This window comes from Strix uralensis, chromosome 20 (assembly GCF_047716275.1).
Source record: "Strix uralensis isolate ZFMK-TIS-50842 chromosome 20, bStrUra1, whole genome shotgun sequence".
Taxonomy (NCBI): Eukaryota; Metazoa; Chordata; class Aves; order Strigiformes; family Strigidae; genus Strix; species Strix uralensis.
This window is the reverse complement of record NC_133991.1, coordinates 12,463,914-12,486,138: the sequence shown is the minus strand read 5'-3', so window position 1 is coordinate 12,486,138 and position 22,225 is coordinate 12,463,914. Positions and strand designations below refer to the sequence as shown.

Below are 22,225 nucleotides of genomic sequence, written 5' to 3'. Positions count from 1 at the left end.
GTGGGGATCAGGGGCGCAGGGTGATGAACAGACTCGCCCACGGCTCCCATCGATGCTGAACGCGGGGCCGGGTCTTTGACCAGGGCACCATCTCTCCATACTTACTCTCTGTGGGACCGTCGCTGGCCCCGGTGTAAATCATTTGAGAATTGTGTGGTTGGCTTCAGTCGCAGCAAGGCTCTGGTGATGGAAACTGTCCTCCTCATCCGTTACACGAGTCACACATGAACACACGTGTTCAAAATTAGGGCAGGATCCGTAGGGAGAAGCCTGGCAAGAGAATACGCTCTAAACATCACTGTAGTGACAAATATTCCCCCGTCAGCTCGCAGGAAGTTCGGATGAGCTGGAATCACTTCAAGGTATTGGAGGCGGGTTTGGCTTTTGCCAGTTTCTGTTTCTGTGAGCCCGTTTCCCTCGGTTGAGACCTTGGCTCTTGACGCCAAGCTGTCCCTGGCGCGGAGGGCTCGCTTCCCTCGGGCTGGCGAGCCCAGTCCTGCGGGCTCCTGAGCTCGGGGCAGGTCCCTCGGGCTCCGGCTGGGGTTGGGCATTGGCGGTTGGGCACGTCGGCCCACCGGGAAAATGATGCAAGCCTGTTCTTGCAGCTCTATTCCTCGTCACCCACAAAGCGAACTAATAAAGAAGTAAAAACATTTGTTTTCCTCTAATCTCTGGATGTAATTGCAGGAAAACAAAAAAAAACAGGTGACAAAAAAGTGTGGGATTTGTTTTCTTGTGAATCAGCAGCCCGTTCCCCGCTCCCGGCGGTGCCGCCCGGATTTTCTCCTGGCCGTTCAGCTCCGTTTGTCCCTCGCAGGTTTTTCCTGGCTGTTTGGCTCAGTTTGGCTTTGTCCCTCGCAGGGCAGGAGCCCCGAGTGCTGGTCCTGTCCCCGGCCCTGGGGCTCGGGGGGTGGGCTCAGAAGCAGCACAGGGGTGGTGGGAGATGGAGGCGGCCGATAACCTGCCTGGCTGCTCGGGGAAGGAGCAGCTGCGGAGGCAAGATGGGAGCAGCTGTGGGTATGAAATTAGTCATTCTATGAAGAAATGGATTTGATAAATAATAAAACAGTGGTATTAACAACAGATGCTTTCCAGGTCAGATGACTTTGATAAAAGCACCCAACAGCCGTGGGTAATGGTATGAAAAATATGTATCTATATTTATAGATCTATCTATATGAAAAGGCATATAAATAAGCGCGTGTTTCTGTATAGATGTGTGTGTGTACATGCTCACGTATAAATGTACCTGGCGTTTTATTTCTGTTTCAAAATGACAGTGAAAGTGTCGCTGTTCCCGTTCTTCACAAGCTTTGAGACTTGCCAAGAAAACCTGAAATCTGATCAATGTCTCCCCAATCTGGCGCGTTCCCTCCCCTCCTCTCCTCGGCGCTGGCTCCATTTGTTTTTATATTCATACCTTTTCATTTTGATAACTGTTTTGATTTGTAAAATACTATGCCTTATACAGTGTTTCCTTTATGATGATTTAGTATGCTCTTCTTATCTCTCACCTTAAATCTTTGATAAGAGCATTTTAAAAATGAAATTGCTACCTGACACCATTATACACTCCTGGCTGACTGCCAGCGGAGCCGCCGGGGAGGAGGGAGGCTTTGGGGAGCCTTCCCGAGGAGCGCAGGAGCAGGGCTGGCTTGCAAGTGGGATGGAGGAGGCTGAGGAAGAGGAGGAAGCATGGCGGGACCGGCCTCTGCCTTCTCCTCTCCTCGCCCAGCCTGGCTGTTGCCTTTGTACCCCCCCGGCCACGGCACCTCACCATGCCGTCGCCTTTGGTGTGGTTTCTGCAAGGGTGGGGGTTTTAGCTGGGGTCTGTACTGGCCCCATCCTAACCGTGCCAACAGCCACTGAACGTTTCCCTCCCTTGCCTCCCTGCTAAATTGCTTATTAGCCTAATTGACTGTCATCGCAGCCGCGGAGGGAGCGCGCCGGGGAGAGGCAGGAGGGAGACGCGGCGATGGGGTTGGCTTGTTTTCTCCTCAAAGCTGTAAAAGCAAACCTCAGGATCGTGGTGTTTTTAGAGGGTGACTCAACGTTGCTTGCGAGTTTCCAGCACGTCCAAGTAATTGAAATGTTTTTGGATAACTGTTGGTTGTGCCTGCAGAATGCGATTTATCAGGGGAAGGCATCAGCAGTGGGAATATCAGTAAATAGAACTGTCTGACATGGCAGGTCATTTTTATTTTAATATAGTAGATTTAATGAACTCTTGTCTTTATAATTCATGGTACTTGCCGAATGCATCCATTTCCCCTCCATAATGACGTTAGTTACAGATCTGTCCTTCGTTAAAGGCTTTATTACAGCTGCCGAACTTAACTGACTGTCCGAGTTGCAGTGATGCGTTCCCAAAGTGCAAAGGGTTATCTAATAAATTGTTGCCTTTTACATTCAATACTATTAGCAATAAACGTGGCCAAAAACTTCCCTGAGTAGTCCATGCATTATTAATTATTATTATTATTGAATCTCTTGAAAGGTCATTTGCAGAGCCCTGCGGTATGTGTTCTCCCGGTTTACTGGGGACACGTTTATTGGCTGTTATTGCCGTGACACCTCTCCGGTAGTTTGTGCGTGTTCGAGTGTGTTTAGGTGAGAGCCGATAGCAGACCCCAAATCTGCTGTCAAGTGGTTTAATAGCATTTGTGTCCAGCCTAACCCAATCTATCTCACCTCGCAGAGAAGAAAAAAAAAAAATAATCCTGCATCAAAATTACTGCTTTTGGAACTGTCTTGTCTCTTTTGAGTAGGAACTGGAGACAACTAGACAAGCTTCAATGAAAGCGAATAAAGAAACATTACTTTCTGAACACAATCTTCTGTTACCAGTCACTTTTCAACAGACATTCAATCAAAATGCTAATAGCAAAGGCAACAAGGGAGCGAGGTTATTGTAATACTAATTGATAGGCTGCAGGGATGGGTTTTGATAAGTGCTGTTGAAGATATATTTTTGAAATATGATTCTCTTTAATTACAATGATACTAATAAAAAATGAACAAATGATTTAATGATAGTTTTCTAGGTAATGGCTTGAAGATTTTTTTTCAAGTTATTTTGTTAGGGATTTTTTTTTAAAACAGAAATTATGAAAATCACCTTAAAAAATAAAGCCGTAGTGGAAGGTAGTGACTTCATCTAGACTTGCGTGGCTACTTTGCATCAAAATTAATACTGTCAAATCTGAAGCTCTTGAATAAGAAATCCAGTCATTTATTTGTACAATAGACTTTGCTGAAAGCCCATAGTTGAAGCCACGTTGCATGTAGGAATGCATTTAATATCTAATGCTTGTAATAATTAGGATCAATTATGCCAGCAAGGATTTTAAAATCCATTTTGAGGGAGGGGAAGAACGGGCTGAGGGGTATTTGTGCTAAGGTTTTAAAGTGCATCTGGGGTTTGATCATGTCAGTGGAGATTGTTGACACTCGGCGACGGGAAGCTCCAACCTCGGAGCCGCTTTCCCGGTGCAGCAGCAGCAGTTTCCCGTGTCCCCCCATGGGGTCCCCGTCGGAGCCCGTCCCGCTCTCCCTGGGGCTGCGTGTTGGTGTCCTGCCTCCTCTGGCCCCTCGGAGATGGGAACACGGAGAGAAAGGGCAGATCCGTCACTAACAGGCAGCCTCTACTTCAGCTAATTTTTGATGAATTAATTGATAACATAACAAAGAAGGGTTTTTGGGGGGTGTGTTTTGTTTGTTGATGTGGGTGGGGGCTCTTTCTGGGGCAGGGAAGGATGAGCTCTCCAGCCTTTCAATTTGTCAAGCTCTCTCTCAAAGATCTGCCAGAGAAGAAAGGGTAATTAATAGGCTTGAAGTCATTTCCGATGTGTCAGTATTTCTGCCTTGCTTCCAAGTGATAATGTTCACTGGCTCGAGGCCTCCAGGGAGCCTTCCATCTTATTAACTTGTCTAGGAGAAACAGTGAGTGGGGACAGCTTGGGCCAGTGGGTGACATGAAATAAGGATTTGTGGTGTAGTGAGCTGTAAACACGGGGGCCAATTGAGTAAAAAGTGGAAAGAAAAAAAAAAGGGAGGGGGAAGAAAAATATGTTAAAAAGGCTGCTGGTCACAAGTCCATATGATGGAGGGGGTGGATGTGCTTTATTTAGGGCAGCCTGTACCCAACCCGCAGAGCTGGACCTGCTGTTGTGCTGTGTCACCCACGGGCAACTTCAGCACCTTCCAAAACGGGGTCCTGGTTCTCGTGGGGTCCCTCCAACAGTGGCACAGGTCGCCCATGGTCCAGCACCTGCTCCCCGTGCCAGCGTCGGGGAGAGAAACCGGCACTTGGGGCCGGCGCTGGTTCTGCCACCGAAACGCCCGTGTGTCGGGCGGGCAGCGGCATTATTTTATTTTGACTGGAGGTAAATGTGGAGTTCTGGGGCTGTCTCGTGGGTTTGACCCCTTGTCTCTGCTGGTGCGTGCCGTGTTGGGCTGCGGGCGGGGGGAGCAGCCCCTGCCTCGGAGCAGCGGGCAGCCGAGTGTTTGCAGAAGTCGCGTGTGATTTTTAGGATGCTCAGCTTGAGGCGCTGGAAAGGGACCTGGTTTTCAGTAGGCCAAGGGCTGGGTCCTTCTCTTCATCCCTTCCGTCTGTTTGCCAAGTCAGTTGGCAGTTTTGGTGGCTTTTCTTCATTGCATTTGAAAACGTAAGTGTTAAACTTAGGATACTTAGGTGTGAAGACAGCTTGGTGCTCAGAAGAACTGGAAGGTTTCAGTAATCCTCCAGCCTGTACAGAGCCTGAGGGGCTGGGGCACACACCGAGACTTGCACGATGCCAGGATGGAGACGTGCAGCAGCGACAGGAGTGGAACCCCCGCTCCTACCCGGGGTGAGTGCGCAACGCTGGGCCTTGCGGAGGGGAGAAAAGACCCTCTTACTCCGTGTATCTCAAAATCCGCTCTTTGGAGCTGAAGCTCTGCGATCCTGGATTTCCATCCTCCTCCGTGTGTGTCTGTGTATTCTGTATCCCCCCGTTCCGCACAGGACCAGCCTCCTGCTTCCTTCACCTCTGTGCTCTGCTGCGTGCGGGACGTCGTGCATTGCTGGGCCCTGGGGAGAGAGCGGATTTGGAGGGGACGGTGCCTTGTGCTGCTCGGGTTGTCCTTTGACAGCCCTGCTCAGCAGAAGCGGTGCTAGAGGAGCAGCTGTGTGAGCATAGTTGGCAAAATAATTTTTGGGTTTTGCCCTAACTCCCCATTGTTATAGAGCTTCAAGGTCTTGCTTTGGAAGGGGATGCACGGGAGAGGAGAGATCTCTAATCCCTGCGTGTTTGATAACTGCGTCAACACAGGATTTTGTGTAACTGCTTCCTCCCTCCCCACCCAAGTCCTGGTGAGATTTTGTTAATTAGAATTAAAACACTTTAAAAATAGAGATAATTTTTAAGCCATTTTCCCAGTTATCCTGTATGGTGTAGAAAGAAGGTTGGACGGGGTCTGAGATTTCCCGGGTGCTCTGCCCAGCGCAGGGCCCGGCTCCTCGGAACGGCCTTGGCCTTGCAGCGGGGCCGTGCCGAGCGGGGTTAGTTCAGGGCCGCCGACTGCCAAGGCGAGGAATAAAGCACTTATAGGCGGGTTCTGGTTTTTGGACGTGCTGAGGTGCCCACATGCCTTTGGTAAAAGCTGCGAGACACCCTGGGAAAGAGGGAGGGAGGGAGGAGCGAGTCCGATCCGTAAGTTCGTCGGGATAAATCGAGGAGGGGATGTCTCGGAGCGATGATCTGTGCAGCTGAGCTGATCGTCTTGCACAGCGTCGGGCATCGCTGCTGTTGGAGCTCTGACCTTCATGACAGATGTGGGCTTACGTAAGGGTGATGCTCCATCTACATATTTAACCTTCTTTGCTTTTCTTGTCTTGTTTTTAAATTCTCCTTCATAGCAGAAGTGCACGAGCGGTTTCATTAGCTGTTAAAGAAAAACACAATGGAGGCCGCGCTGGTCTCCACCGCGTACAAGCTGTTCCTTGGAGATTGTTCCCTTTTTTATTTCTTAAAGTAGCAAACCTTGGTGTTTTGGGTCACTGGGAAGGAACAGGATGTCTTTCACATATTGACAGGTTTTTTTTCTTCTCTTTTCTTTTCTGATCTCACTCCAGTTTGTCAAGCTCCCTTTTCATTTTCCAGAGAAATGATTATGACTAAACATCTCTGACAACCTCTTTGCAAAGTGCAAGAAGGCTACAATGAAAAAAAAAAAAGGAGCCACCTCAAAGCTCTTCAGTGATTAAGCTACTTAACTGGCAAGTTTTTCTCTTCTACTGCGGAGCATATTTCTGCACAATGGAGTTCCCCTTGCAAGCACTTATTAGGGAGGCACTAGTATAATCTAATTAAAATTTGTTTTAATATTCTGTGAAAATTAAAACTGAATCCTTCCTGTTAGAAAGAATGACCGTGCATGTATTAGTCTTCTCTGTTTTGTTGTTGTTGTTAGCTTATTCAAATATTAACACTGCCTGCATGCTCAAAATGATAGCTTGCGTCCATTAACAGAGCTTAATTCTCAAATTAAATGATGAATGGTATGTAGGAATAGGTGAGGGTTGGTTGCTGGATTTTTTTTTTTTTTTTTAATGCTAATGTTACTTCCTGGAGGTAAATAAGGGGAGGGTATGCTGTGCAATATTATCACTGTGAAATTAAAATAAAGTCTCATTATTTGAGGATGGAATTTAGTGGCTGAAGGTTTACTCTTCATCTGAAGCTTCATTCTGAATTCTTCCAGCTAATTGCCTGCTGATTAGGTGAGAGACAGGCATTGCTAATGTTGGCCTTGAGCGTCAAATTATCTCCTGGAAAGTCTTAGACTTGTAACACCGAGTAGGAGACATTGGTGGGGCACGGGGTGTTGTTGCGAGCGAACAAGAGGATGGGGTTTTCCCTGACCCCCGTGTTCCCTGCACGGCCGGATGGGGAACCTGGAGAGGAAGGGGGGGCTGCGGGACAGGACGGAGCCACCCGGCAGAACAAGCCCCTCCGTGTTCTTCTCGAGCCACGCAGGTCCCAGCCCTGCTCGGTGCTGGCACACGTGCCCGGGTTTGGGAGGCCCATGTGGTGAGGAGCCATTCTGCTCCCTGCAAGGAGGTGGCAGCAGCATTTCCACACCCTGGCTGCCTGTTCGTTTAATTAACTTTACATTTTTGCATTTGTTTACATTATGTTTTCTATTTTTTTTTTTTTCTGAGAGTTTTGAGTTCTTTCCAGTCAGAGGACCTAGATAGCCAGAGTAGATGTATTTGGTACGTGTGTGGAAGTGAAGTTTAAATGTAAAGCGAAGTAAAATCTCCAAACAACAGGTAAGAGCAACTTCCCTACCTTTTCTGGTCAGACTTAATACTTCTTTGGGGGAAAGCTTCTTGGGGAGTTAAAAAATACAGAACTTAAAGCTGTGATTTATTTAAAAAAAAAAACCAAACCAAACCTTTTATTCTTGCACTGAAGATGGAAAATTGCCAAAATGCCAGAAAACCTCCAAATATCTGAATGCTTTCCCCTCTTTCCCCAGCTGTCTTTCTGAACTTGATTCGAAACATGCTGAAAATATCTCTGTTCCTGATCTATTGAAAGTTTCCATTATTGACTAGCAGAAAGGCTGCTTTTGTGTGTGTCTCGCTTGTGGGCAAAAGATAATTTTAAAAAGCGCCATGTTTATCTGGAGAGAGCAGTGTGGTGAGGCAGGAGCCCCAGGCCAGCTGCAGTGATGGATCGGAAACTTTCTCTGCGCAGGGAGCAAAGATGGGAGGATCTGCCGTGAAGTGTTACAAAAAACCCCTCAGAGCAGGCGTGGGGCTTGGCAAAGGCCTCGACGGGTGCTGAAGGTGCTTTCACATCTCGGACAGGGCAGCAAAAGCTGGTGTGCCCCTTCCCTCCAGGATCAGTGCTCCCTCCTCCTCCTCCTCCTCCTCCTCTGGGAGCTGGGCACTAATGAAGCTGTACCAGGCTGGAGGGACCGGTAAACAGCGCTCTGTAGCGATGGCAACTCGAGAAATAAGAGCTGCCCAGAGTGTTTGGAAGGAGAGCCCTTATTATTGAGAGTTTAAAGGGAAGGTGCTTAAAAACTCGGAGAGGCTTGGCAGGGTAATTAGACTTGCTGCTCTCAGAGTAAATGTCTGGCTTCACGGAGGGTTGCCGCCTGTCTGGCATGTCTGGCCTCTCGCTAAGAAAATACAGAACCACTCAGCAAAGAGCACATCAAGCCCTGGGCTGGGACGGTGCCGTCACCAGTGGGTTTTCTGCCGTGAAGCTCCTGGTTTACTCTCTTGCTTTATCATCCCCCTGCGCTAGTGGTCTGCCCGCTGCTGTCAGCCAGTCTCGTGGTGTGTTGTAGACCATCTCTGCTGCTTTGGGGGGAAATCTTGGCCAAAGATACGGTACAGATCAAAGCCTAAAACTTGCACCCGGGTCCAGGGGCAAGGAGCATCATTATGTACGCAGTCTTGGGCTTAGTTTGCTGGGAGTTTGCTTGAGCTCAGCATTGCTGCTGGTTTCCATGGTTTTTTGCAGCCCACCTATACACAGGCTGCGAGTTCCTGGTGGCCAAGTTTAGATGTTTGTAAGTCAAAATGCAGCCAGTTAATGAGTGTGACGGCTCGTGCCAAGTCCCTCGTGCCCTCATCTCTGCTGAGCTGCTTTCCTGCATCAGGGAGCCAAAAGGGAGCTGGCGCGAGGGCCTGGCATCAGCTTTGCTGCTGGTTCGCTCGGTGCCTGGGGCAAACCTCAGCTCCGTGCCTCAGTTTCTCTGTCTGTGTGGCGTGACTGATAGCGAGGCCTTTTGTCAACTGCCTGGGGCTCCTTAAAGGGCTTTAACAGCGTGCAGGTGCCGGGCTGAGCTAAATGAGGAGAAGCTATGTGATGCGCGGGTTCAGGACGACCACTGGCCTCTGCCTTTCATCTTCCAAAACGGTGCGGTGAAATGGGTGTGGGTGCAGGATGCTCGACTGGCAGCCAGGAGACCAAAGGCCTTTTCATCTTCCTCGCAGACGAGTGCAGCCAGGCAGAGAGCGGTGTCCCGCCTTCGCCGCAACCTGCGGAGGGCAACTCGGCTGTGAGGAACCCGTGTGCTTTCATTAGACAGCCTTCCTGCCTGCCCCGTCTCCCTCCGGCTTCTGGCGAGGTCGCTAATTACTCCCCTGCGTGTGATGTGTGTGACACCCATTTAAAACCCAACTTCGTGGCCTGTATTTCGCAGCAGCTGCCAGCCAGCGTTCGGATGGTGACTGCTTCCGATCGCCGGCAGGTCAGGCCGGACTGGGGCTGGCGAGGGTGAAACGTTCCCTTTCCTGGCGAGGGAGTGGGGAATCGGTGCCGCGGGTCAGTGTGTTCTACAGCCTCGCTGGGCATTCGCATTGACGGGGCTGGGGGCAGCTCATGGGATTAGGTGGGGTCTGGCAGGATGGAGATGGCTCAGTAGATGTTGAAATAGTCAAAATAATCAATAGATTTTTTTAATAGCAGTCGCACAGCCCGCTGAAGGAGCTGAGTTTTGCGGCTTGCCTCGAGCGCGCCTGGCTGGAGCGGTGGTGGCCGTGCAGAAACCTTGGCGGCGGCGGCGTTATTCCGAGTCCTGTGCTCTCCACAAAGGGCGAGGCGTGCGTCCTGGGATGGGCGAAACACGGCGCGAGGCGGGGCTCAGCCTTACCGGGCTGCAGCGACAGTGGCATCGTGTAGTGGATCAAAACATTCAGTCTTTAAAAACCGTATGTTCAATATGTCATATCACAAGAGCTTTATATTCTCGGTGATAACAATCGGCAGCGCGTTATCGGTGGTTTCTCGCTTGTACATTTCTTACAAGCTGATAAACTTTGAGCTGGATGAGAAGCAAGCGTGCCTCATTGTTAATGTCTTGATCGGGGCTGGAGCAGCGTGTCTGGGGCTTGGTGCTGGAGGAGCCCAGGAACCGCTGTTCTGGGTGATGCTCAGCACCTCTGGTCATGGTCCTCCTGTCGGCGGGGCTGCCAGCCCTGCCCTTAGCCCAGCCAGGTACAGAAATAAATAAGTAACGGTGGGTGCTGATGTTTCAGAAGAGGGATGCTTCACTTCGCTTGGCATTTTAATCTCTTCCAGCACTAGGTTGGAGTAAGCACTTTTTTGGTGTGTGGTGATTTATTTTGTTAAAAACCAAGGCATTATTCATAATTATGCAGTTTTATGAGAGTATACATAGCAGTATTCTTCCTGTGGTAGGCTGTGGGAGCTGGCATAATATTTAAATAAGAGCCCTGGGGAAAGGACACGCTCGCATTCAGCGCGGGGCTCGGCGCGGAGCGGGCTCAGCCTATTGAACTAGTGTATAATTACCTCTATTCAGCACTGCCGCTCCAGTTATCAGCCGGCCGTCGGGGGAAGGCCAGCGCTTTAAAATGACATAGATTGTTAGAGAACATCAAACTTTTTTAATGCAGTTAATGATCCTCAGCTATAAATAGTCTGTTCCCATTGACTGGCAATAAGGCTTTTGTACTGTGCCTCGCAGAGCTGCAAGGCTTTGCTTAGTTTGTTGGGTTTTCTTTTTTTCCCTCCGTATGTACTGTAGGTCCTTTCATCCTGCTTGCTTTACAAATAGCACCCCTCCCTTTCTGGGTGGGAAGCAAAGGTCCTGCGGAGCAGGAATTTGCCCAAGGTCGCGTGGGGGGTTAGCGGGGGAACAAGGTGGGGGACTGACAGCTCCATCCTCTGGGCATTCGACTCTCATCCTCCCCCAGGGACCAGGATGGGGATGGGGATGGGCTCCTCTGGGACTCCCCCCCCCCGTCCTGTGACACTGGATAGTCTTCTGGGAACTGCCAGCCCTTAGTTTTTAACACTATTTTATTTTATTTTATTTTACTTTTTTATTTTAATTTTTTATTTTACTTCTTTTGTGTTTTGTGTTTTGTTTTAATTTATTTTAATTTAATATTTTATTTTATTTTATTGTTAGCAACACTTCCTTAGTAACAACTTTTGTATATGCTGTGCCCCAAAACTTTCCTTGTTATCTCTCAGGTTGAAATATGACTGTGGGTTCGCGGAGGAGAGTTTGGGGAGGGGGCTATCAGCGCTCGGTGGCTGCCTGCTCCTGAGGCAGCAACAGGAGCTGCGCGTTCCAGCTGCAGCCCGAGCATTGGAAGCAACGAGGACTTGGTCCAGAGAAGCCCTTGTCCTGGCAGTGCCCTGCTCTGACACGGTAAATCCTTGAGCAAGTGTAGATCTGCGGAGGGGACCTGTCTGCGTGAAGGCCGGTGCATCGCTCTGTGCTTGAGCTGCGTCGTGAGCAGTCGCTGTTCCCTGTGGGTGCACCCAGATCCCGCAGGTTGCTTTCCCCTTCACAAGACGTGATTTGAACTAGCCAAGAACTCCGAGAGCAGCACTGAAAGCTCCGAGTGCCGCCGACACTCCGAGCCGGTTGCTGGAACCAGCGCCTGAGGCTTGGAGGGAATGTCAGGCCGAGCTTTGCAGTGGGGTTCTAGTCCTCAGCACCAGTTGAATATCCCAGCAAAATTAACACCAACGCCAAAACCCTCCAACCCTGAACCGACTCCCCACCTTGCGCAGCAGCGATGACACCGCCGCCTTTCCCATCGCCCAGAAGTTGCGGTGAGATTCTGCCACAGCTTTGTTCTCGAGTGCCTGCAGACACAATAGGAAAAGGTCATCGCATAAACACCGCTTCTCCGAAGGCGATTTCTTTGTCTGTTTTGAAAGCCAGGAAGCAAAGGGTGTTCTCATTTGAACTGCTCTGCCGGCGTGACAGTACCGGTAGGGCCTCCCCCCGCACCTTCCTGGCTTGCGGCACATCTTGGGCTCAGGCGCCTTGCCCGTGCTGGAGAAGCACGTTCGATCTGCGGGGGTTTGGCGGGTGTTCGCTCCCGCTGCGGGCGAGAATGGGGCTGAGGGCTGGCGGGGAGCGCGGGTCGGGGGAAACGCAGCAGGCGGTAGCTGGAAGTCTGGGCCGGGAGTGCCCAGGCTGTGAAAACACTTTGGGGAACGCTCTGGTGTGTATAATTAGTTCACCTTTTCCTTCGCCTGTGACTGCTGTTCATGGCGCTTTTGTTTTTAAGCATAAAGATTTCAGCGTTTTCCCCAATGGTTTGAACAAAGGTTGAACGCGTGGGGAAATCCATAAAACAATGTCACCAAAAATGCAAGGAGGAGAAGAAAGCTTTTAATAAAGCACCGCTGGGCGTATGCACCTGGGAACTGGGCTTGGATGAATTCGAACGGGAGGGAGGCTGCTGGAGAAGGTCACCTCTGGAGGTGGCAGATGAAAAAAGCAGCATGGCCTGCTCTTCTCGGGGGAGCTTTTGGCACGACCCATCAGCCCGTAGGTGTTCGGTTGGCCCGTCCTCCGGCACGTGATCCCCCGGCACCCCGGGGCTCAGCGGCACAGCCGTCCCGAGGAAGGGGCTCACGCTTGAATCGGGGCAGGGGGGAGGTGGAGGGGAGCAAACTTTGAGGGGACCACCCGCAGCAGGGAACAGCTTGGCTGGAGCTACCCCGCGCGGGCCATGGGGGGAGGTTGGAAGACGGCGTTAAGTCACACAGTGATGGCAAAACTGTGGGGTTTTGAGGTCCAGTGCTTAGCAAAGGAAGTACCTCTCTTGCCTCATCTGTCCATGCGTGGTCTTGAAAAGCAGCTGCAGAGGAAGGAAAGCATCCTCTGTATCTAAGGGAGGTTAGAAAGCACACTGAAATTATAGACGTGATTATTAGCGAAGGGCTCTGGATTTTGTGCCTGTCTGAGCCTTGTTTTCCTTTTCCATTACCAGCAGATCCGTTTTATAGAGCTGTTCAGCTCTGTGTGGTCCCTATTAAAAGTTTTCTTTCCCAGGGTGATTCTGCTCCTTTGTTGCATCTGGTTCTTGAACACTTTATACTATCAAACAGCAAAACTGCTTTTATTGATGCAGCGAAGAACAATGGGATCTTTCCAACAGTGCTCCCAAAATACGCTCTTGGCTTTTTTTTATGCCCTGGCTTCCAACAGTGGAAAAAATGATTAAGATATGTTAGGTTTACTCTGGTCACTTCAACAGGAGATTGGCAATACCAACAAACGATTCCAGTAAATGGATTAGCTCCTCTTCTCCAGCAAGGCTGAAGCGATGTGCGCTTGCCCTGTCCGTGCTCTTTCTGCGAGACAGACGGCTGAAAAAGCAGAAGGCATCCACAATTTAATAGAGCGCAGATCGGGTTAGGCAAAGATGATGGCATTGGGCTTGTGTCAGGTCACTGGAGTGTGATTGCAAGCCGGTCGGACGTGCGTGGTCGCTGCTCATACAGTGACTGCACCCGCCGTGGCCCGGAGCCTCGCGCTCGCTTCTGCCGAGATGCAATTTCCCGTCTGTGCAGAGACGGGCAGCGGGGAAGGTGGAAGAGGCTGAGCAGAGACATAAACCCAGTTCTGCTCCGTGTGGGAACTGAGCTTTCCATAGCGTCTCTGTACTGGCTTTGGGTTTTCCATGGGAACAGATGTCAGGGTAAGCGTGTCTGCCATACAAAAAAAAAAAAAAAATACATATGCCACATTAAAAATGTGTATATATATATTTTAATGGCCACTGACAGCCTTTGCCCCCTGGACATATGTAAAATCTGATGACTCCTGACTGTCTGGAACGATTATTGTAAAAACAAAGCTGTTTGCCCTGTTTCAGAAGAGGAGTGTGGAGCGTTGGACGGATGCTGGGGCTGCGAGTGCCCATGGTGTTAATGAGGAGACGCTGTGACAGCCCCCAGCACTACGTGGCTGGGATCCTGTGCTGCATTAGATAACACTAATTAAGGGAACCTCCTTGTAAGATGTTATATACCCTCCTCCAGCTGCAGGAAGGGCTGCGAGGCTGCTGACCCGGGGAGGGGAGTCCCCCGGGGAGGTGGGAACAGGCGCTGGCGAAGGCATCGCAGCCACAGGTTTTGATAAGTGTAAAGACCTGCTCTGCCCCTGGTTAGCGGAGCCCGAGAGGAGGCTCAGACATGGGCAGCAGCAGATGCTTCCAGAAGCATCTTTTGGTTTGTAACATTCTTTAAAAAAACAAACCCAACAAAACATGAGAGTGAAGTTGTGTTCAGGCTGCATTGACTTGGCAGAAGATTAGGCTTTGCAGCCTCAGGGAACATACAGGGGTTTAATTCTGTGAGTGCGTGTGCTATGTAATATTTTTATTTATTTGTCAGTTCTTTTGGAGGGCCTTAGTATTTGGCCTTTGTTTTCCTTCAGATGTAAGGGACTTGTTACAACCCTTTGCTCACCTGCCTTCCGCTTCTAAACGGTGCATTTCCACAGCAGGTTGCATCTGGCTTACTGGGAAAGAAAAGAGTCTATATAGAGTGATTGAAGATTTCTTCTTTATATAGTGCCTTTAAAAAAAAGTGTAGTGCCATTGAAATCAAAGCCCAGCTTTCCGTGATAAAGGGCCCTGCAAATTGACCGCAGGGTCTTTCAGAGAAGTCTGTCTCCTTTTGATACAGACATTGTCGGGGGAAAAGAAAAGGGAAAAATAATGTTGCTGGTGCTCGGAGGAGTAAACAGGTGAGCATTGTTCCTGCGAGTCCTGAGGAGCAACCCTGCCTGCTCTGTGGCCACTGCTAATGCCGCCGATTCAGTCGTATTTACGTGCGTCTCAGCTCTCAACAGATTGTCGCCCCACGGAGATGCTGGTGCAGAGTAATGAAACGTCACTCGGCGCGCTGGCAGACAGCCGGGCAGGAAAGCCACCCCCTGCACGGCCCCTCGGAGCTTTCTTACACGCTAAAGGTGCCTCTGGGACAAGTCCTGTCAGTTAAATCTACAGGCGATTCTCAAGTTGTCAAGTAAAAGCTGGCATGAGTTTCTAAATGGCGTTAATGTAATTGATGAGGGCTCTTCCCCCATATACCAACTCTAAATATATATGTAAGAAAGTGATTATCTTCATGCAATTCATCATTTGCTTGCAGTGCATGCTAAACCTGAACCTGTTCGCTCTGATAAGCATTTATGTACTGAAGGAATTGATGTTATCTCTCTCTGCCTGTGGTCTTGAACAAAAAAGGCAGACTTTGAGCTTATATTAAAAAAGGGCGATTTCCCCCCTCTCCACTCTTTCTTCTGATCAGAGCTTTCCTGGGAACAGCACACCAGAGGGGTTTGAACTTTTTTGTTGTTTTTAACCTATGCACACAGGGGAAAAAATTGGGTATTTCAGCATTTGCAGGGATGTTTGAGGCTGTCTCTTGTCCCCCCTCGGCCAGAGTGCAGCATGCTGACCTCTCCTTGGTGGTGGGAGGCGGTTTCCAGGAATAGCTCAGCAAATACTTTGCTCTTTACATGTGTATCCAGAGGAACAAATGGTGCATATATTCAAAGCATCTGTCATAGCCAGACACTCTTTCTCACAGTAGTGTATGTTGTTTGCTTAGGCAAATACTGATACGGTGCATGAGCAGCAGGGATGGAGCCCTGGCCAAGGATATTAATAATGTCCAAGAATGTTGTGTGCTGCCTGAAGCTATAGCCTGGAGGGGTCATACTGCACAGCTCAAAGGTATTATTTTAACCTGAGGCTAAGCTTCTCATTTTTGCTGGTATTTCCCCTGACCCCAGTCAGTATTTATTTCAATTCCTTGAATAGGTGGGGTTTTTTTTGTTTGGCGCCTAATTCTTTATTCCTTTGCATTATGATATATAGAGTCAGCAGGGCAACGGAGAGTCCACGCTCTCCTTCCCAACCAGGGCTCGCAGCGCTTTGGGATGCAACCCAGGGCAGGTGAAACATCCGAGCGGGCTGCAGACCTGTAAGAAAGTTTTCCGTCAAGTATTCCGTGGGTTTTCACATGCAGCAACGTTTGACCTGGAGGTGAGATGCAAATACAGCAGGTAAACCACAGCGGTGCAAAACAGATTGATAGAGATGGGGGGGGACTTTTTGCCTGTGGAAACGTGCCCTCGCGTGCTCGTGAGTCTGAGCTTGGTGTCGGCAGCTCCCGCAGCGGCTTGGGGGAGCACCGGCCTGTGATGGCGGGGCTGTAGCCGTCTCATGTTGGCTCTCCTGTCCCCCCCAGCACAGAACCAGCAGGGAGGGGACGTCTGGGGATTGCAGCAACAGCCGCATCGCCCCAGCCCGCTTTCAGAGCGCGCCCGTTCACCTTCCTGTTTATCTTAGCTGTGTGCTAATGAGAGGAGAGGCGCCTGCACGTTCACAGCAAAGCTCCTTGGCTTTGCGTTGCCTCCTCTGTAGCTCCCGAGGGAGGACTTTGTAACCACCAGCGAGCCCAGGGACAGCGTGTGTTTTGGGAGGGCACCCACCCGGCACGGTGGGTCTTTCCCCCCCACCCAGCCCTGAGCTGTCGCGACGCTGCTGCAGTAACCAGGTAGGCAAGAGTCACCTTGAGCACAGACGCGCAGCCGCTTGAAAAATTTCCCCCTGCGAAGTCAATTCTGTAGACACGTCATTTCTCTCGGGGCGCCTCTGGCAGCTGCTGCGCCCCTGAACTCTCCAGCGGTGGTAATTAAATTTCGGAGGCAGGAACAAGGAGAAGGTTCAGGGTTTGGCTGGTGCGTTGGAGAGGAGTAGCGGCAGTGGCAGCTTTTGGCTTCGTTCCTTCACCACGAAGCTGCCTTGTGCTTCTCCTCCGCTTGCTGAAATCAGGCAGAAATCCTGGTCTTTGCAAATCCCATTTTTTGTCTGGAGGGACTGGTTGGCTGCCCAGCTGAGGGGCTGCCAGGCTCGGCGGGCGCTGGCTTACCAGGGGGTGGTGAACCATGACCCCACCACCAAACCTGGGGTGTATCCACGCTGGGGGTCACTGATTTACCGGTGCCTTTTGGTTATCTGGTGGAAGAGCCTGAAATTGGACCATTGCTGATATGTGGCACAAACAGGCCTTGACGGGGTCAAGCTGGGGGACTCCCAGGCTCCCCACAAGGCACCAGCAAATGCCCCCGTTGCAGTGGGCACCCGTCATCCCCCTCCGCCCGACCCACCCTTCCCACCACGACCAGAGCACAGGCTGGCACAGTGGGAAGGGCTCTCCTTGCTCGGGGTCACCCCAGCTCCATCTCCTCAGCACACCCAGCTGGGGCAGGGCTGCGAGGAGGGAGAGGAGGTGCTGTGCACACTCTCGGGTGCTGCGGGACACGTGGAGGCACGTGGCTTGTGCGCAGTGCTGTGCCAAGCCCCACCGAAGGGTCCCGGGAGGGGCACACACAGGGATGGGAGGGCTCTGCCTTCGGCCCCGTTTCTCAGGGGTAAAGAGGGGAATGACGGCATCTTCCTCGCTCGAAGGCACACCAAGGGTGGCAGGGCTCCGGCGCGTCCTGCTGGGTGTGCAGGACGGGTAAGGGTGCAAAGCCCTTCGCAAGGTCGGGGTCACGGCAAGCGAGCAGTGCTGTGGATGCTCCAGTTTTCTCTTCTCCCACCACAAGCAGAGCTACTGCTGTACTGGTGCAGAAACCATCCCATTCCTCACGCCGTTACCAGGCTCTGGTTTTGCTGTGGTTGCTAACTGCATTGTCAAAATACAAAGGCACTTCACAGTTTTATGCTCTACTTTTGCGAAGTCGATAAATACTAAAAACTTCTGCTCGTGTGGTCAATCACAGTGATTTTTTGGAAGGGAGCAAGCTTTTCTGGGCTCTTTGTCACAGAAGAAACAACTCTGGGAAAGCGTACTTCCATTTTTTTAATAATCTATTTCTATAATTGAAGGATTTCAGATTTCTTTTGTAAGAGCAAGCGCCTGCTTAAACATGGAGACAAATACAACCAATAATATGTACTTGAAATTTAATGCAAGCTAATTCATTTTGGCACAGTCCCAGATATGCTGATTAAATGGCCTGTGAAGTGCTACAATATCTTGATAATGTACATTCTACATTTGATTATATAATCAATTATGTTGCACCTAATAAAATTTAAAATTAGTGAAAAAGCTGTGAGCAGATTGTATCAGAATCAGGCTGGGTCTTGGGCAGCTTTAGAGAAACTTCCGCAAGCGTACGCTGTGAAGGAGCACGTGTATGTGTATCTTCAAAATACCCGTCTTTACTAAACCAGAGACTCGGTAAATGTTCCTGTTAATTTAGTGACTTGATTCAAAATAAAATAGTGTCTACAGCTTCTTCTAGCCTTGCAAAAAAAAGTCTTTGTGCACAGCTTCCCCCATCGCTCCCTGAGTTTGCTGCAGGCAAGTTTACTAACGTTTTATAGCAAGAGATGACCTTGCACTGCGTTTTTAAAACAGCTTAGACATTCTTGGCAGTAATTCTGGGGGGGACTTTAGAAGGGACGTTGTCCCCCTTGGCCAGACCCAGTATTTGGCTCCACGTATTGGGGTTTTTCCATCAGTGGGAGCAGCCTAAAAGCGGGCGCAGAGCCACCCTTCACCGACTCTTCCCTGCTCAGGGAACCTGCGTGCCCGTCCCCGGGGAGGACGGGACGTCCCGGCCAGCTCCTCCATCAGCCGCGGCGGTTTCCCTCGTTCCTGATCTCAGCGGCGAGCGCTCCATGAGCCCGGGGCGGCTGGTGCTGCTCGGCGTGACGGGGAGTCCTGGGCTGGCACCCCCCCTCAGCCGTGCAGCGGGGAGCAGCCGCGATCGTTTGGCAAATGTTTCAAACGTTTCTCATTCCTTTCCTGGAAAGTTAGCGATTTCTGGGTGACTAGCTACAGCAGGTTAGGGGGAATTTGGCCAGGATTTTATGGCCCTCCGGTAAGAGAGGGTTGATGGGAAACAAATGCGTTATGGCCCCAGACAAGCTGTTGCTACATTTTTTGTTTCATTTTAAAGCAGCACTATCAACCAGTTGGAATATAGGCCTGGAGTATCGCGGGGAGTAATCTAATTAGTATGAAGTCAATTCACTAGTTCCTTTTGTATCTCGTGATTAAATAAGTGGGAAAATGGCTTGAAAATTAGGTGCTAGAACAACCCAATTACATTTCTGTAGCTTTTTGTATTCAATTTCATAAACAATTTTGCTCTTCGCTGGTTAATCAGTGAATGCCTTTTTCCAGTTTGAAAAGCACTTTTGAAATTATAATGCAATTAAATTGTGTGTGGATGTTCTGGCATAGCGAGTGTGAAAGCTGGGGGCCTGGCAGCCAGCCATGTTGTACCTTGACAGTAATGAGTTCCTGAGCTGGCAGCTTGCTGGTGTCATTCATAATATTGTCCACGCTGGGTTACTGTAAAACGCAGCCGCCTCGACTCCTTTCCAGCCAGGATCACCAGGATCTGGGCACCAGATCCTCTCCGTCCCTCTGCACGGGGCACAGTTCCTCGGCAGATCCACCACATCAGCCAGCAGGACCCTGCTCGGCGCTGGGCGAGCGAGATGTGGGCAAGCTCACGGTGAAGTTTTTTCGTGAAGTCGTAGAGCAGCTGCGTGCTTGCTTTGGGTTTTTTCTTCTTTTTTCTTTCTTTTCCTCGTGTGAACCTCTGTAGGACTGAAGGTGGGCAAGGGGAATGGAGGGGGTTAAGTGTTATTTTCCTGGGAAGCATAACTGGGGTGAGCAGGAAAGCATCTCAACGTCTTGTTCTTCTCAAAATCAGCGGTAGGTCTGCCCTTGGCCTCGTTGCCTCACCGCTCTTGGCACGGGGACGCGGTAGGTCCGAACAGTGTCCAACGAGGCAGGTTGTCCCCAGCTGAGCTCGCCCCACGCTCCCACGGGGACTCTGAAGCTGTTGCTCTTCTCACCAGCCCCAAAATCCCTAAGGGCTGGGGTGTTGTTTAAGCTCCTCTCTTCCCAGCCAAGGTGCCAGTGGTCCATGCAGCGTGTGAACGGTGTCCGGCACCGAGCGGCACCTCATCAGATGCTGACGGCCGACGGCTGCCCAAGGCCCGACGGCTCTTTGAGGCCCCCAGGCCACGAAGAACACTCCCTGCTATGTGCTTCTGCTGTGCCACGGCCTGGCTCTGCAGGCCTTTTAAGGTTGGAGTTTTTCAAAGCCCGCTTTTTTTTCTTTTGGGGGATTTGTCTTGTATTCAGCCTACTCGTGGTGAGCGGGAGCTAAATTCAGCCTCCTGGGAAGGGCGACCGAGTCTGCATGATCGCTACCTCCCGTGATTTACGGCCGAGCACCACAAGGGGAAAGGTAGAAAGCTGTGTTAAGAGAAAAAGAAATAATGTTAGAAATAATGACTTGCTTGGCAGGTTTTAACAAGTTCAGTAATGGTATTAGGTGCCCTTGGCTCAAGATAGTAACCTCCTCTTAAATGATCATTACCTGGCTAATAAAGACCTCAGAGCAGGTCATTACAGCTTAATTTAGACATAGCATCCTGTTTGGTTTGCGCAGCGTTGCCATCGTTCAAGTTGTTGAATCTGTTGCCTGAACGCCGTGGTTGGGAGTTGGGGTTTGCTTGGGTTTTTCCTCTCCCAGCAGCTTAACGAGGAATTGAGCGTTCACTGAGTCTTGATGGCCTCTCAGCTCGGCCGCCCGTGGCGTGGGGGTGTGCTTGGGCCGGGGAGAGGACGAGGGACGTCTCCAGCTCGTCCCTTCAGCTCTGCTTACAGCTCGTGGTTTTCATGAGTGTGGATTCAAGGGAGGGCAGGAAGAAGTGATGGGAATGGATGACCCCGTTCGGCAAAGCTCTTAAACATGGGTTTAATTTCACATCTTTTTCAAACCAGGGGGGTTTGAAGGCTGTGGGGCTTTGACCTGTTGACGTGTTGTTTCAGAGAAAATATGGCTTTTAGAGTCTTTTAGGAAGTGCTCACCCAGGCGTCCCCTTCCCGTGGGGACCCTCCCCTGTCCATCCCAGGATGCGCCGGGCGTGCACGTGTTTCCACCCCTTCCCTTGGGAAGGGGAGCTGGTTTCAGAGCCGAGCGACCACAGCCAGGCAGGAGGGTGTGCGGGAGCGAGGGTCCAGCCTCGCGCCTTCCGCTCACTCACGGATGAGCCGTCAAGCTTCCCCAACCCCATTAGCAGCACATTTCAAATGCAAGTAATTACAATAACCAACCCCCACCCGTTATTAATATTTTGAAGACATCTCTTTGATAAGCCCGTCTTTTCAGCCAATTTCCTATTTCGACTGAAAGCAAAGCATCTTTCCTCCCAGTATTGTAAATCTGTTGTTAAAATGAAGAAAAGGAAATGGAAAAAAGGATCCCCCCAACTAGAAGACCGCCACACCAGGCTCGGTGCTGCGCCGCCTTTGTCAGCCCTGGATAGAATTATGCATCATGAATAAAAACTGCTGTCAACATGCATTGGTTTCAAAACATTAGAGCATATGGTATGTGATTATCTGTATTGTCAAATGCAATAAAGTGAATTTGGATATAATAAAAAATGTAATATTTTAGAAATTTAGTAATAAACTGTGGAAGAATTGACAGGCAGAGAGTATTTGACGCCTGTAGGCAAACAGATAAAGATGGCAGGACTTTGCGCTCGGCGGGCAATGGCTACTGCAGCTGCATTAGGCGCAGCTTTAATTTCTGACGGGGGAGCCTAACTGGGTTAGCCAGCTCCTGGGGAGCAGTGGCCTTCGTCCTCCCTTTGCTGCCGGGACCACTGGCCACTGCTCCGCTTGCCCTTGCCCTCTGCTGGGGGGGCTGGCAGGCAGCGGCAGGGGAGCGGGGCCACCACTGGCCCCCGCCGGTAGGTCCGCACCCTTTGGCTGCAGGAGAGGTGGCAAGTGGTGGCCGAGTGGTGGTGATGGTTCCCTTGGTTTTGCCTCCTGGCACGGTGAGGGGCTGCAGGGCACTCATTTTGGGGACAGAAATCAGCATTTAGGTTTGTCACCGCCTCTGTGTGCTGCGTGTCTCGCTAACGAACAGGCAGAAGCGTTTGCTTGAAGCACGAGGTTCCCATTCTGGTTGTGGACAGATTAATTGGATTTTACAACCATTTGGGGTTTTCTTCGTTGATTACAAAAAGAAATCTGTTAGCTTATGCCACGCTTCCCCCACCCAGCTGCACTCCCATCGTTTTTGTACCACTGACTCGTTAGGGAGCTGGGAAATCCGTACCTGAACTGAGAGGAGCAGTGAAAAGCTGTGAGGAGCAAGGGTGGGTCTGCTCCCCAGCGCTAGAGGAGCTGGAGTTAAATACTGACAAAAAAGCAAACGCTGCCCAAAGTAACTTTCTCCTTCAGTGTCTCATATTTCAGTCCGATGCTTTAATTCTCAAGCTGCTGACAAAAATGCGCCCGTTGAGATATGATGTCTGTAACGGAGAGAAGCTGAGTCGGGAACAAACTTTGGGGCCTCCTGCGTAGGAAATACAGAT

General features: G+C 50.5%; 1 protein-coding gene across 26 annotated transcripts in view; it reads left to right on the top strand.

Moving 5' to 3' along the window:
- Positions 1-22,225, top strand: part of MSI2 (musashi RNA binding protein 2) — a 255,858-nt gene that overhangs the window by 165,394 nt on the left and 68,239 nt on the right. The gene's annotated exons all lie outside the window — the stretch shown is intronic.